Below are 14,884 nucleotides of genomic sequence, written 5' to 3' on the forward strand. Positions count from 1 at the left end.
CCTCTGCAAGGTTCTTACCAACGTTTGCAAAGTAAAGGTTTACGTGGTTAACAGAGTCTAGTGGTGTTTCCTTACATTTTAACAAGTCCTGGTTTGGCGTTTTATTATCCTTATAATGCGTTATGGATTTAATTGTTCGCCATAGTGCCTTGGGATTTTTTGCCACTTTAGCAAGTTCTTGACTTTCGTACCTTCTCTTGAGCTTTTTGATAAGGTTATTTAAGTAATTGCGATATCGTTTAAAAGTGATTTTCAAAACCTGGTTTTCGGGATCCGCTCGAAGTCTAAGCTGCATTTTGTTTCTGTTTTTTATACAGCGAAGTATCCCAGGTGTAATCCAGGGTTTGATTGTACGACGACTTTTTGGTAATTTTATTACAGTTTTGCTATCATTTAAAGACTCTTTAATTTTTATTATCATTTGTTTGATTACAATATTTGGGTCGTCACAAGTTAAAAGGGTATTCATGTTTTTCTCTAGAAGCTTATTGACAGCCAGCTCGTAATTAATAGATACAGTTTGTTTTTCAATCAACTTCTCCTTTTTGAAGCTAGATAATAATAAGATAACTGTATTATGATCAGACACGGATGTATTCAAGACAGCTACAAAGGCATTATATTTATTATTGTTTATTTTTAACATTACATGGTCAAGGCAACTACCACCTCTAGTTGGTAATACATTAGAAAGGAACAGCATAGTTCGTCCCTGAATCGCTGTCAAACTTCGGGTTTGTAGGAAGTGTCATTTCTGTACGGTAGTACTGTTATTTATTCAGTGCCCCTCCCAACGTACCTGTGTTATTGTGCATGGTATTGGGACTCCAAAACTGCTGAGGCACAGCGTCAATTTTATGTTTTAGAATAAAAGTACGTATAATTTCAATCGATTCATCAATGTTTTTCAGTGTTCCTAAGTCACGCGTGTTCTTTTAGAAAATTTAGCTTAGAGTTACGGCTAGCAACAAGCCTCCGACGGTCCAAGGTCACCCTAATCTTGCCCAAGGCGCATTACAATTTGGTGGCCAATCATCTCCTTACACGGTCTGAAATCACCAAGGTCGCAGTGGTCGGAATTCTCTGTACTGACTGTGGAGTGGCGTGATCTATGAGTGAAAGCCTGTCTTCTGTTTAGCTTCAAAACAACACAACATTAGCAAAATCTTACCAAGAAACTAGTTAAAGAAAGTATATTAATTTCAAACCGAATTTTTCCGGCCACCTTCGCGTTTTTTTCCAAAATTCTTTATTCAAATTAACACAAAAGCGCGATCACGCACATAGGCATCTGGCACGAAACGTCCGATTAAAAAAAATAAGAAAATCCTTTATGGTTCGGATTAAAAAGAAACAAGCAAACCTTCTCTACATTTAAGTAACGATCTTGTCGCGCGAGAATAAGGTTAGTTTTTGTTTAGCACTGGTGTTTCTTTTTATTTTTTAAATTTAAGTGGACGTAAGGATTGCCGTGTTATGCCAAAGGTCAGTGTAGGCATGTGCCCTTAGTTGGATTTATTGGAGAAATGCCTCGTAGTGACCGATTGCTCTCAAGTAGATACTTTTGCACGCGTTACCTACTTTGTAATTTGAATAATACAAGAAAGAAGGAACGACAATTAACTGTTTTAAAATGTAAATTTAAGCAGGTAGTAGGAAACCTCATAAATTAGAAAGGATATTTATACAATAGCGACTGACAGCTTTATGACTCTAATACTAAAACTTGACTATTTTTACAAGTTACAAACTTGCCCTGTTAGTATCTATGTTAGTTAGTGTAAGTCCAATCTTGGATGCCAAATTTGACCCATTTCTCGATTTCATATTGAGCTGAAATTTTGCATACTTACATATGTAAATTTTATGACAATGCAATATGTGACGTTATCTATGAAAAGGGATCTTATTGTCGATGGCGCTTCCGCCGTAATAAACGATGCTCCGATACAAATACAACGCTGCGCAGCCCAGTGCGGCGTAAGCGCCATCGAGAATAAGGTCCCTTTTCCTAGATAATGCCACATATTATGATGACATACATGGTGCTGCTATAATGATGGACAGAAGGCCATGGGAACTCCGTGATAAAACAACGCAAACTAATTGTGTTTGGGGTTGTAACAATTGTCTCGATTAGCATTAGTTGCTTGCGGAAAAAAGTACTTACAGTCAGCGATAAAAGCTTGGTACATACAAAAATCTTTTTTTTGCCAAAAACTTTTTATTTATTTAATAGAAAAAGTACAGTAAGGATAAATATATTTTTATTTGTATTCTGTTTCTGCGTTTATTAAGTAATAAAGTAAAAAAAACTTAGCTAAGTACGAATATCAAACTGATTAAAGCTTTAGATAGAGCCAAGTGGACTGCTGAGACGAGAAGAGAGAGCTGTTGGACATAGATACCGAACATTTCTGCATATTTTGCCTGCGCGATCTGCTGATATATAGTAAATTCCGTGTTACATAGTAAAATCAAGATAAATTAAAGATGTATTTAAAAACTTTTTACAGTATTCGCATGTAAATATATACCCAATTAATTTCTTATTTCTCGTTTAAAATATTATCAGACTGTACCGTAGCCCCGAACCTAACGAGTATAACAACCTCTAGGGCCTTCCAGCCATATTATACGCCTGTATTAACTACCTATAACCGAAAAGCGATGGCATCGGCACGCAACGCAAAGGGCAGCATATGTAATATATAAAAGCAATTAGCCGTCGGCCTTGGCCAAAGGTCGAGATCGTACTTTGTATTGGTGAAACTGAGAATGGCTTGATTAGGAAGGCAAGTAATTTGTATGTGCTTTAATCAGGTAAAATATAAGAAATCAGCTGTTTTGATAATATATACGTCCAGTGTTAGTGATGGTAGTTACTATAATTGTACCAGATTTTAGGATCTCCCGTGAAACGGTCTCTGAGAAATACGCATTTGCAATGCAATGCTAGACCGAAGTGATCCTTGGAACAAAGTTTTGTACGGATCACTCAACATAGGTCCGGATATACGTCCTAGCTCGGAACGGGTCTGTCTGTCCGTTGTTAGCGTACCGTAGCATTATACGCCTCCAACTGACGGCCGGTACCCGACGTGCATCGGAGCAAGCTCGACGAGTCTCTCCGTCCCTCCCTCCCTTTCTTGACCAAAGTTTCTGCGTCTGCACTATATGGATACGGATACCGAAAACAAAATTCGGTAGCGTAAAAACAAATTCCAGTATCTGCGCTGGTGCCTCGTTTTAATTGAGAACACGCTTGTGCGAAGAGAGCACTGGGGTCCGATTTTTGAATTTCTACCCCTCGATTTATGTATGTATATTTTGTTTAATATCTCCACTACTAGGCATTTAAATTCTCCTAATGGAATTGAAACGGAGTGGTCAATACCACTCTATTCCCAAATATTCTTCGCTCGTATTTCAAAAATAACATTTCGCCGTTTTCCACAGATTTTCGAGTGACGAAATCGAGCGCTCGAAATTAAAAAATCGGTCCCCTGCTCTTCCACGCGGTTAGTTTACAGGATCTTAGGTATAGAAAGTAGTCCTTGTTATTTACTTATCTTTGATAGGTAGTGTTAAACTGCATAGAAGGGCGAAGTTAAGGCCAACACACATACCCACGATACGACGTCGTATCGTGGGTATGTGTGTTGGCCCTTACAGATTGCGTAGTAACCCAATGTAGAGAGACAAATAACAGAAAAAAAAACATTATTTACTATACTGACTTAGATCAAACAAAAATATAGGGACATCCTTAAATAAATTGACTAAGTCCCACGGTAAGCCAAGAAGGCTATTACTTAATTTAATTCTACAATGCGAATGAGACCTATTTGGCTATGTTTATAGTACATTACTATAGAGGTCGGGAAACGAAGAGTTGCAGGCCAAGTAGACATAGACGGCCTAGCGTAGCGAGATTGGATAGGGATACGCGGCCGCCAGCAACCCCGTTTCATGCCGAGATTTGTACAGTGCTTTTCTCAATCTCGCAATGAAAAAAAATTGTAGTTAATTTGTTTTATTCGGAGGTTTACACAGCTTATAATAAATTACGAATCTACTACTATTTGATGGTTGAATGCCAAGGCGTTGTGTCAACATTTGTCGTCTAAAAAAGAAGGTTGCTTTACAGGCCTAAGTGTGTAAGGCTGTATGAAATTACTTTACATATTAATCTTCACTCATCGCACCGGATGTGTAGTATTTCGGGACCTAATTTGAAGTAAGTATGTCAACATTGCAAGTTGAAGAAGATGTATTTCACTGGGTGAAATACTCTTCCGCGTAACGATTTTTGTGTATTATTAGATTCAATACCTATGAATTTAAAAAAAGGGCGAACGCAAAGCAGAATGGCCAAGTTTTTTTTTTATTTATTGATGGAAAGGAATTTTTAAAGTACTTTCATTACTGTGTCAACGTACTCTGAAGTAGGTATAGTACCGAACGCATTCATTTCTAAAATTAAACCTAAGTAATTACACTATGGAAAGGTTAGAAAAGGCGGGAAAACTGACTCCCGCCTTGTTTACCGAGACAACACTGTTCGAGCTCTCGGTAAACACGTTTGTCTACACAACTGCAACCTTGCTGGTTTTACTTTAATACTTGCGTGTTAACTATAAACTGACAAACAAACCAAATTCATCTGTATAAGTAGAAAAAAAGCTGTACACATCTCTCTTTTTGGGGTTATAATACTAGCATCAGAAAAAGACAGTATATTTCTCTTTGCCTAAGCTCCACTAAAAAGCGGCTCTTTCGAAACTATATATGTATTACATTTATATCAAATAATAAAGGACCAACAAAAAGCAGCATGGCCTTAGTGAGTGGTTCGAAAATGTGATGTCTACCCCATATCGTAAGTGATTTAATATCATAATATTGCAGTGTCATCAGTTTTACATATGTATACAAAATTTCAACTCAATCGGATATCGGGAAGTGGGTCAAATTTAGCTTCCAAGATTTGACCCACACTAACTACCATACACAAATAATAAGTTTTCAGCAAAAAAATCATTTTTGGTACAAGCTTTTATCGCAGACTGTACTTTTCTTTCCACAGGCAACCATAGACGTATTTATTACTTCGTAAAGACTGGCCTTACGAGCACTACGAATGGGGCAAATACATGGGTGTCAAAATCGCATTTATTTGCACCGCTGCGCTCAGTCGTGTCGCGATCGCGAATTGCGCAGTGGAAATCTGGAAATGCGTCACGTACCTAATGCCATTCCCAATTTTTTATAATACCTAATTGAGTCGTGAAATTGTAGAAAAACTATTACAGAAAAATCAAATACACTTATGAGATTTCATAACATCGGCAAATCATCTCAAATTACATTAATTTCTTGCTTAAAAAAAATTAAGCGATCATTTTGTTTCATTGTGACGATTGGTCTGACCTCGCGCGGCGCGATTTGCGATTATAGACATATATTAAAGTTTTGTATGAGTTCGAAATTTCCTGCTACCTAAAGGTTGTCTGGAAGAGATCGCTTTTTAGCGATAAGACCGCCTGTTGTTACCTGGTTCTATTTTCCTTTAAAATTTATTTGTAGTTTTACATGTATGTAAAATGTATAATTGTTGGTGCAATAAAGAATATTTACTTACTTACTAGGAGGACTATTCTTAAGTGAGTCAATAAACTGGACTAACCTACCTAACCAATAAAAATGATATTTATTTTAATAAATATAGTAATAGCAGAGGTCTCACTCGAACTATCTCGCTTGGCACGTTTTTTGGAGGCGAGAGTGCAGTCTACTTCCGCGTATGTCGCTGGCCAAAGAGACTTGATTGTATCTTTGCTCTGACCATCTGCCACGTAGTTTACGCAGTATACAACAGATGGTGCTGTATTTTGCTTAACGAGACTTTTTGGTCGGAATTGTATGCATGGGCTTATCTTTACTTTTTTAGAACTATGCAGGCAACTGATACTCATCTAAAAACCACAATTTGGTGGCGTTGTTTTACAGAGTTCCTATGGCAACCTCCTGTTTCAGGTCAGCTCGATGGTACCATAATATTGCATTGTCACCCAACTTACATATGTATGCAAATTTTCATCGGAAACCGGGAAGTGGTTCAAATTTATCTTGCAAGATTTGACCCATATAAACATATATAGTTACATACATATGAAAGGTTCTGATATACTCCATAAAGCATTTTGTATAAAAATTACCTGCGCACCAACCTTAAAAACAATTTAAAATCATGTAAAATTGGTCTAATCACCAAAAGTCCAGTCTATGTTTTATTCCGCCTTCGGACTGCCCGAAGGTACTATTTTCACGACGTTTCGAGTATTATATTAGGGGGGTTGCCTCCCTCCCCATGCTTTAATTGCAAACTACAGGGTGTTGCAGTCACGGATTTATTATTTTCTTGTAAAATAAGTAGTTGCCGGGATTTTAGCGATGTGACAGACGGACAGAATGGCACCATATGGGTTCCTTTTTACAAGCTTTTATGTACCTATGTAGGAATGTATGTACGAGTCAAATCTTGCAAGTCAAATTTGACCCACTTCCAGGTTTCCGATGGAGGTGAAAATTTTCATATATATGTAATTCGGGTGGCGATGCAATATTATGGTACCATCAAGCTGATCTGATGATGGAGACAGGAGGTGGCCATAGGAACTCTGTGATCAAACAACGCAACCTAGTTGTGTTTGGGGTTTTTAGAATTGCCTCGATGAGTATTCGTTGTCTTAGAAAAGAAAAGTACAGTCAGAGATTACAGCTTGTACAAAAAATGAAACTTTTGCCAAAAATTTTTGGTACGGATGTATTCCCATTTATCATGAGACGAGAACAAATGATATTGATTTATATGAAAATGTCCATTCCCATCTGTGCCCGGCGGGGACAAATGAGAATAGATTACAATTAATTATTTCCATAACAATTTCTTTAGTTTTAAATGCACCGCCTACAATATTTTTTGCTTTGCTGGTCTGCTGGTGGAAATGCCGCATGGCTTTAAAGTTCACCTTTTGTATATTAAGTTTTTCTTTTGTGCAATGAATTTTAAATAAAAAAATACACCAATATACATCGTTACTCTTAATGTCAGTGTCAGTCACCTTAAAATCCCCTATTTATTACCCGAAGAGACAGAAGTGGAACCGGAGCTTCTAGTTATAATTATAATCAAGGATGTGGATTACTGACATACGTATACATATTATTTTGTACCTTCTTCCATTGACATAAGAAACACCATGACAGGTTTAGCAAGGGTTCAGAAATGTGTCCAAAAATCACATTTTCCTTATGCTGTGATAACGTTGTATAGGCTGCTCTTGCATTTAAATTATTGCATTTATTTCATCATTATCATATTTTATTTTTTCCGAGCAGTTATACCGACCCGACCGATTTTTGACGACCGGTTTGGCCTACTGGGTAGTGACCCTGCCTACGAAGCTGATGGTCCCGGGTTCAAATCCTGGTAATTCGTGTGATGAGCATGGATATTTGTTCCTGAGTCATGGGTGTTTTCTATGTATTTAAATATTTATAAATATGTATATATTATATATATATCGTTGTCTAAGTACCTAGTCATTTTGTGTAATAATGTCCTATAATATTTATATTTATTTATATATTTCTAATTCAAGGGGCTATTGGCTATGGCGTCCGCGTGATGGTTTGGTGCGAGATGGCACGAATTAGGCGAATAAAAGGCCCTAACCGAACGTAATAAGTTAATTTTATCTTAAGCTGAAAGTACCCAATGACAGAGGCCTTCCGCGTAAACCAATATCAAAATTGATTTATTTGCCTCTCCATTGTTTCGCAGAAGGCCCTCAGATATAATTTAAAAAATATAACAAAAAGAACTGACTTCCTCCTAGATCCTCTCGTCATATCCTGACAGAAATAATTCTCGAAGGCAAGAACTTCAATAACCCTAAAAAAGGGATGGGTATAGTTTTTATTATTAATCTAATTGGTTTACCAGACTATAGTTATTTGTATTAAATTAAAACGATTTTCACTCATATAGCCCTCCATCACTATCCGGCCTTCGCCTCTGGAGGGCTTTGTCACTTCCTTTACCATATGTATCTATTTCAGTTTAAACAAACCAAAATATTTGATAAAAATATATAATTAGATTTGTCAAATTAATATAAATATAGTTCGCCATTTTCTTTCCACCATTCTCCTGACCCTGACTTTTCAAACAACGCGCACCCTGTACAAGCCCAAGAAACACCAACCTTGGCTCGGCTACCACCAGTGCCGCGTCGACCGCACCAGCATACAACCGTAAATACGAGTACCTTCCTTACCACGGGTGTCGATAAATTAAAACTAAAGCAGAGATTGTTTATGGTTAAAAGCGGATTTTAAAAAGTTGAACGCTCAGCACGCTTTTTTTTATTTTTTTTTAAGTGTCTTGTACTTTTTTGTGAGTATGCATGTGTTTTTTGTGATATGTAATTTTTTTGATGAATAAATTTAACGTGTTTAATGCTTTTATGTATAGAATCGTAAATAACTTAAAGCATAAAACGTTTTATAATAAAAATAAAAGCTAAATATCTAACAAAGAAATAAATATGTTCTTTGTTTTTAACAGAGTTATACAATTGTATTTACCAATTAAGTTCCGATAAAGGTCCAAATTTCCTCAAATACCTACTCTAAAAAAAGTACAAGACAGGAAAAAAATGTTGTGTTAGATTAAGAAAATTAAAAAAAAAGATTTCCAGCTCTATTCTAGATACCGATTTAAGTTTAATTATAACTTCAAAATTTTGTGTTTTTCTGATTAAAATTACGTCAATTTTGTAAATATGTAACCGGGTGAAATAATTACGAGTAATAGTTTTTTTTTGCCGAATAACTGAACTGAAAATCTTTTCAACAAAATTTTACAGGACCTACTTCTGTGAGGCTTAAACACTTTTACTGCCAAGCTCGCGTTTCCAATGCAAAGTTAAGCCGCAGTTCTTGGCAGCGAATGTGTTAAGTAAGCAGGGGGGCTAATCAAGTGACAAACGTTGATGGAAAACGCCAATCAAAACTTAAGTAATGTATGGATGTAGACATGTGATTTTCCATACCCGTCAACCCTATACATTTTTTTTCTTTTCTATTAAGTGTTTGTTACGATTGTCCACTTGGATAGGCCCCAAAGTAGTTGCGCAAACAAACGTACAAAGTAATTTATTTTGAGCATTGTTTAAAACGAAAGTAGAGGACCCGCGTGAAATCGATTACTACGTTTACTACGTTTGTATGTAATATCACCTTTACATACAAACGTAGTCATTTTCCTCTCCGAATATTAACATTATTGAAAATATTTGACACAATTGGCTACTTGACTGTTTTTTGTAAATAATGTCAAACGATCTTGATTTTCGTGAGGATCAAATGTCTATATAGGACTCATGGCATTTAAGCAACACAAAGATCAGAAATGAGAGTTAAAGTCTGACGCCCGCACTCGACGAGTGAAACGCCTCTAACAAAATGATAAGGTGATGTGACGTCACATTATATAAGTCTGTCCTAAATGTATGAAAGATCAAGGAAATTGCCATTTTGACCCTGAAATATTGCGTTTATGTGTATAGTTGTCATACAATTTACTTTTCAATAAAATCGAATGGTACCATTTTCTATTCTATTTTTGAAAGACAAAATAAAAAAAATTAGAGACTTCGGAGCCTTGTATTTTGTTATAATCTCAATATAATTTTTTAAATTCCACTTTTTTATAATGGATGGCTCATTTTCTATCCATTTAACTAAATTTTGTTATAATATTCAACATGTGTTATGTACCCAATTTGTTATACATTAACCACAGCCACGTCCCTACAGATTTTTTACGAATTTCTATTTTTATATAAATTTAGGAGCGTTTAAAATTTTGTATGTAATCTGTTTTTTGCTCCTATTTTTAACAATAATCAAAAAATCAAAAAAAGTCTAACGTAGGGGCATAGCTATGGTTAATATACATCGAATTATGTAAATATAATTTCCATAATGTTAATATCCAGAGAGGAAAATGGGGACTACGTTTGTATGGAGAAACGGCCGCCTCCTTTCCTCTTAAAGAGTATAACTATATTGAATCTGTACGGTTGTTTGAAAATTTTATCTACGCTCTGGGATAAGCAGCCTTAGGATAATAGCAATAGATAAGGTGGATAATAAACCTTTTCCTAAGAATTCCTTTCTCAGAGAGAAACACAAACATTTTCTAGAAGTATTTTTAGTTTTTATAGCACCAGCTAGCTTATATGTGTACGCTTTGTTTATCTAATTGTTAGTAATAAGTTGGTTGATATGAATAATTGATTAAAATAAGCAATAATAAGAATAAGTACGATTGCAATATAAAATACCGTCAACCGGGGTAAATAGGGACAACTAGGATGAATAGGGACAAAACAGAATGAGAATTACGTGATAATTTCTTAATATCTATCCACATAAATTGTATCATACAAAATCTACTACTATTTTCAATAGAACCATTTTAAGTTACGCCCCTATGCACTCCAGCTAACGGTATACATAATCTCAATATCCGACGCTAAGAATCGATTAATATAAAAAAAAAAGGCAACAGCTGTCAAAAAAAAAGTTTAAATCCAGAAAAGTTTTCACCACACCAGCTCATAAAGGCTCTTTATTCTTCAAAAACTTACGAGAAAGTTGCAGTTTATCCACAAGTAGCCAAAGTAATTTCAATACATTTTTGAGTTGGCTCCTTCATTTCGGATGGTAGGATTGAATTTTAAGTGATGGTTTTGAATGATAAATATTTAATAGCGTTCATTTGGATGATTTGTAATGTTTTACGATTAGTAAGCATTTTTGTAGCGTTTTCGTGGTGAAACATTTTATGTTTCTCTGGATAGCAAAGTTTGTTTAACCCTCGTGCCCGTGCTCAAGATTTCATTTTGTAATATTTCGCTTACTCGGGTCTCAAATACTCGAAGTGTGTTAGAGAAAAAAAAATTTGAACAGTTAATTTCTTGTTTTTAGAAAAAAAATCATCAGGGTGCCGATTTTTGAATTTCGAGTGCTCGATTTCGTGTAATTCATTTCAATCTATCTACACCACTAGGCATTTAAATTCTACTAATATAATTGAAAACGAGTGGTCAATATCACTAGATTCCCAATTTCTATTGTTCGTATTTCTAAAATAGTATCAATTCCCGTTTTCCATAGATTTTCGAGTGACGAAAACGCTCGTAATTCAAAAATCGGCCCCCAGTACATATTCCAAATTCTTAGCTTCATCTATATTTATTTTAGATTATTAGCCAAGCCGAGCAGGCTATAATTTAAATTTATTAATTACATGCTTAATATTTCTTTACTATATTATAGTTGTTGTGATATATTATATGATTAAATTCTAACAAAGCTTTCTTGGTAATAAACATACTAAGTATGGTAATAGTAACAAAAGCCCATAAATGACTGTAATGGTACTTAATTAAAGGTATCGTCCTAATTAATCAACAATTATTCGTTAATAATTTTATTCATTTCAGCTAATTTATGAGCAACAAGCACCTTAAAACTACTTTTTTCTTTTGTATTATTTTTATAAGTTCATTTCTTTTTGATTAATTGGAATAACTGACATGAATTATAATCTAGCAAGCTAACTTTTTCTGTACAAAAAGGCCCAAAATTCAAAGTTTATATTGGAGAGACGGTTCTCTCACATTCGTGCCTACATTTTTAGGGTTCCGTAGCCAAATGGCAAAAAACGGAACCCTTATAGATTCGTCATGTCCGTCTGTCTGTCCGTTTCTGTCACAGCCACTTTTTTCCGAAACTATAAAAGCTATACTGTTCAAACTTGGTAAGTAGATGTATTCTATGAACCGCATTATGATGTTTACACAAAAATAGAAACAAAACAATAAATTTTGGGGGTTCCCCATACTTAGAACTGAAACTCAAAAAATCTTTTTTCATCAAACCTATACGTGTGGGGTATCTATGGATAGGTCTTTAAAAATGATATTGAGGTTTCTAATATCATTTTTATCTAAACTGAAAAGTTTGCGCGAGAGACACTTCCAAAGTGGTAAAAAGTGTGTCCCCCCCCCCCCCGTAACTTCTAAAATAACAGAATGAAAAATCTAAAAAAAATATATGATATACATTACCATGCAAACTACCACCGAAAATTAGTTTGAACCAGATCTAGTAAGTACTTTTTTTTAATACGTCATAAATGGTACGGAACCCTTCATGGGCGAGTCCGACTCGCACTTGGCCGCTTTTTCAAACTTGCCGTCTTCTACTGACTAGGATAGCTTGCGAGAGTATAATAATTCCCGTAAGATTTGTTTAAACAAAAAAACAACTGGATATAGCAATACAAAATATAAATAAAATTGAACCCAATACCTATCGTAATATTTTTTTCAGTTATATTTTTCTTTAAAAGGTCGTTCAGTTTTCCTTTTGAGTATTATAGTAGTAACTGATATTATATATCTATTACACCTAAGTAGGTGCAATTATGTACCTAGTTAGGTACTAAAGTTTCACATAATTTCTTCACTAATTGTGACATTTTAACTCACTCTCAAATAAATTATTAAATACTTCTAAATCAAAAACAAATAACTGTAGCCCTGTTGAGTCGGGATAAAAGTAATTACAAAACAAAAAAAAGGCATGGAAATTAAAAAACGTCAAAATGCTACTTTAATTGTGGTTTCAATCATCGGACTCATAAAACCGCTTTTATTTATTATTATAATAACTAACCGGATCCAATTAAAAGTAGGTATGAAGTTTTTATCTTCTTTTTAGTTAATTCGTATGTTTTTAGTCACAAAAACAGGATGAGATATAAAAAATATGATAACCCCACTAATATTATAAATTCGTTATTAGTAACTCGGACTGTCTGTCTGTCAGCTCTTCACGCTTATACCGCTGAACCAATTTAGATGAAATTTTGTTCGGATATAGTTTGAGTCCGGGAAGGACATAGGATAATTTTTATTATTATTATATCGTATGTCTTTACCTGAATAAAGATTTACAATTATATTACACAAAAAAAAGAAAAAAAAATATATATGATTTTATATTTAAATTTAGCAGCCAATCCCTTGCATCCGCCGTGAGGGCTAACAAGTCCTGCATGCCTCCGGTAAATCGCCTCTTGAGACATTTTTCTACGATGTGAGGAATTGTTTGAATAGGCTTCCCAGTCACAAGCTGCTGTCGGTGAAATTCCCCATCTGTGGAGGTTGTGATTGCAGCGCCCCACTCCCGTTCGGATACGGTTTATAGTGACCCAAATCTTCCGTTGTAATTTAAAGCCAGTCGGCAGTTTATTGGGGTATATGTTAGAGTCACCATCTTGTTCTTCAATCTTCATCATTATTCCACGCTGACGAAGTCACGGGTAGAAGCTAGTTTCATTTGGCAGGTATGTTGTTCCTATACGGTTGTGTGTTAGGTATAAAAAGAGTATCTCATAGAACCTGACCTAGTTAACAACAAAGATACAATGTAATCGAATTGATATAGCAAAAACATTTTTTTTTCGTGGCACTTACCTACGTCCTTTTAATAAAAAGATAAGTTTTTTTGGAGAAACAGTTCAAAACAAATTTCGCGAAGTACGTATTAAGCTATAATTTCTTGTTATTTTTTTAATTTCGAAGCGATTATTTTCAAATTTATTATTCGAAGCGATTACTTTCTTAGAAACTTTTGAGTTATTTTACTTACTGATTTTATTTTCATTTTTGTGTTTAGTGTCACCCCTAAAAATACATTTCAACTTCGAAACTAGCTAGTAGCGGCTTACATAATACACCTAGATATGTTCCGAATTTCATTAAAACACTTATATCTTAAAGTTTTCAAGTACAATGGCTGTGAAATACGGACAAACAGACGTACGGACAGATGGACATGACGAATCTATCTTTGGCTGTGGAACCCTAATTTAAGGATTTTTTTGTAGACTTGTAACTTAAAGCTAATTTCGAGTCTCAACAAAACTTGTTTTTGTGTGTTGTTTACAACGTACAAGTAGTTCCAAGAAGGCTTGACGGCCTGGGTGGTTTAGAGGCGGTTAGAGGAAAGTGGACGAGCGCTTCTCAATAAATACAAACGTAGTCTGCATTTTCCTGTTAGTGTCCCGTCTTCATTTGCATGCATGCAATGCATTTCATCATTTTAGCCTCCAGTCGCCCGTTGCTGAGCATAGGCCTCTCTGGGTGTACGCCATTTATCCCGGTCCTGGGCTAGTCTCATCCAGAAGTCTCCCGCGATATTTCTAATGTCATCCCCCAACGAGCCAACGGACGCCAGGCGCTTTTTTCATCCGATGCAATGCATTTATTAAAGTAGAACTACTGATAAAAGATATAAAATTATTTTTCTTGCTCATGCTCTAAAAGTGGGTCATTGTTGTTCTATGAAGTGTGCAAAAAGTAATACCCTCTACGGCATTTTACTTGCCAAGCACGTTTTTTTACGATAAGCGATTAAAATTTGGTTTTAAATGGATTTATTGTACAATGTCCATTCTTATATTTAACTTCCCATAAATAACGATACTTTTCCATAAATTGAAAGTACCCTCAAGAAATACTATAAAAGTATATACTTAGGATTGAATCATGTCGAGCGTGTATTTGACTTAATACGTGAGTAACCCGTTAAAAATAATCTTAATAGATTACAAGTGTTTACAAGACGGCCTACAATGACTGTTCCAAAAAGTAAAGTATATATACTATAAATAATATTTAAAAAAAAACAGGATACCGCCGATAACATCGCATATTATATTATTTTATTTCTTAAA

At 35.1% G+C, this 14,884-nt stretch overlaps 1 protein-coding gene across 7 annotated transcripts in view; it reads left to right on the forward strand.

Annotated features, from left to right (window-relative positions):
- The first annotated feature begins 8,246 nt into the window (after nucleotides 1–8,246).
- The window catches only part of LOC133532509 (uncharacterized), a 43,032-nt gene continuing 36,394 nt past the window's right edge, over nucleotides 8,247–14,884 (forward strand). The window contains exon 1 of one of the 7 annotated variants that reach the window (XM_061871229.1): nucleotides 8,247–8,322. The gene's annotated coding sequence lies outside the window, so the exon portion shown is untranslated. Of the gene's footprint in view, nucleotides 8,389–14,884 lie in introns of all 7 variants that reach the window. The other 6 variants (XM_061871225.1, XM_061871231.1, XM_061871228.1 and 3 more) reach the window with 6 other exon arrangements.

Source organism: Cydia pomonella, chromosome 27 (genome assembly GCF_033807575.1).
Source record: "Cydia pomonella isolate Wapato2018A chromosome 27, ilCydPomo1, whole genome shotgun sequence".
NCBI lineage: Eukaryota > Metazoa > Arthropoda > Insecta > Lepidoptera > Tortricidae > Cydia > Cydia pomonella.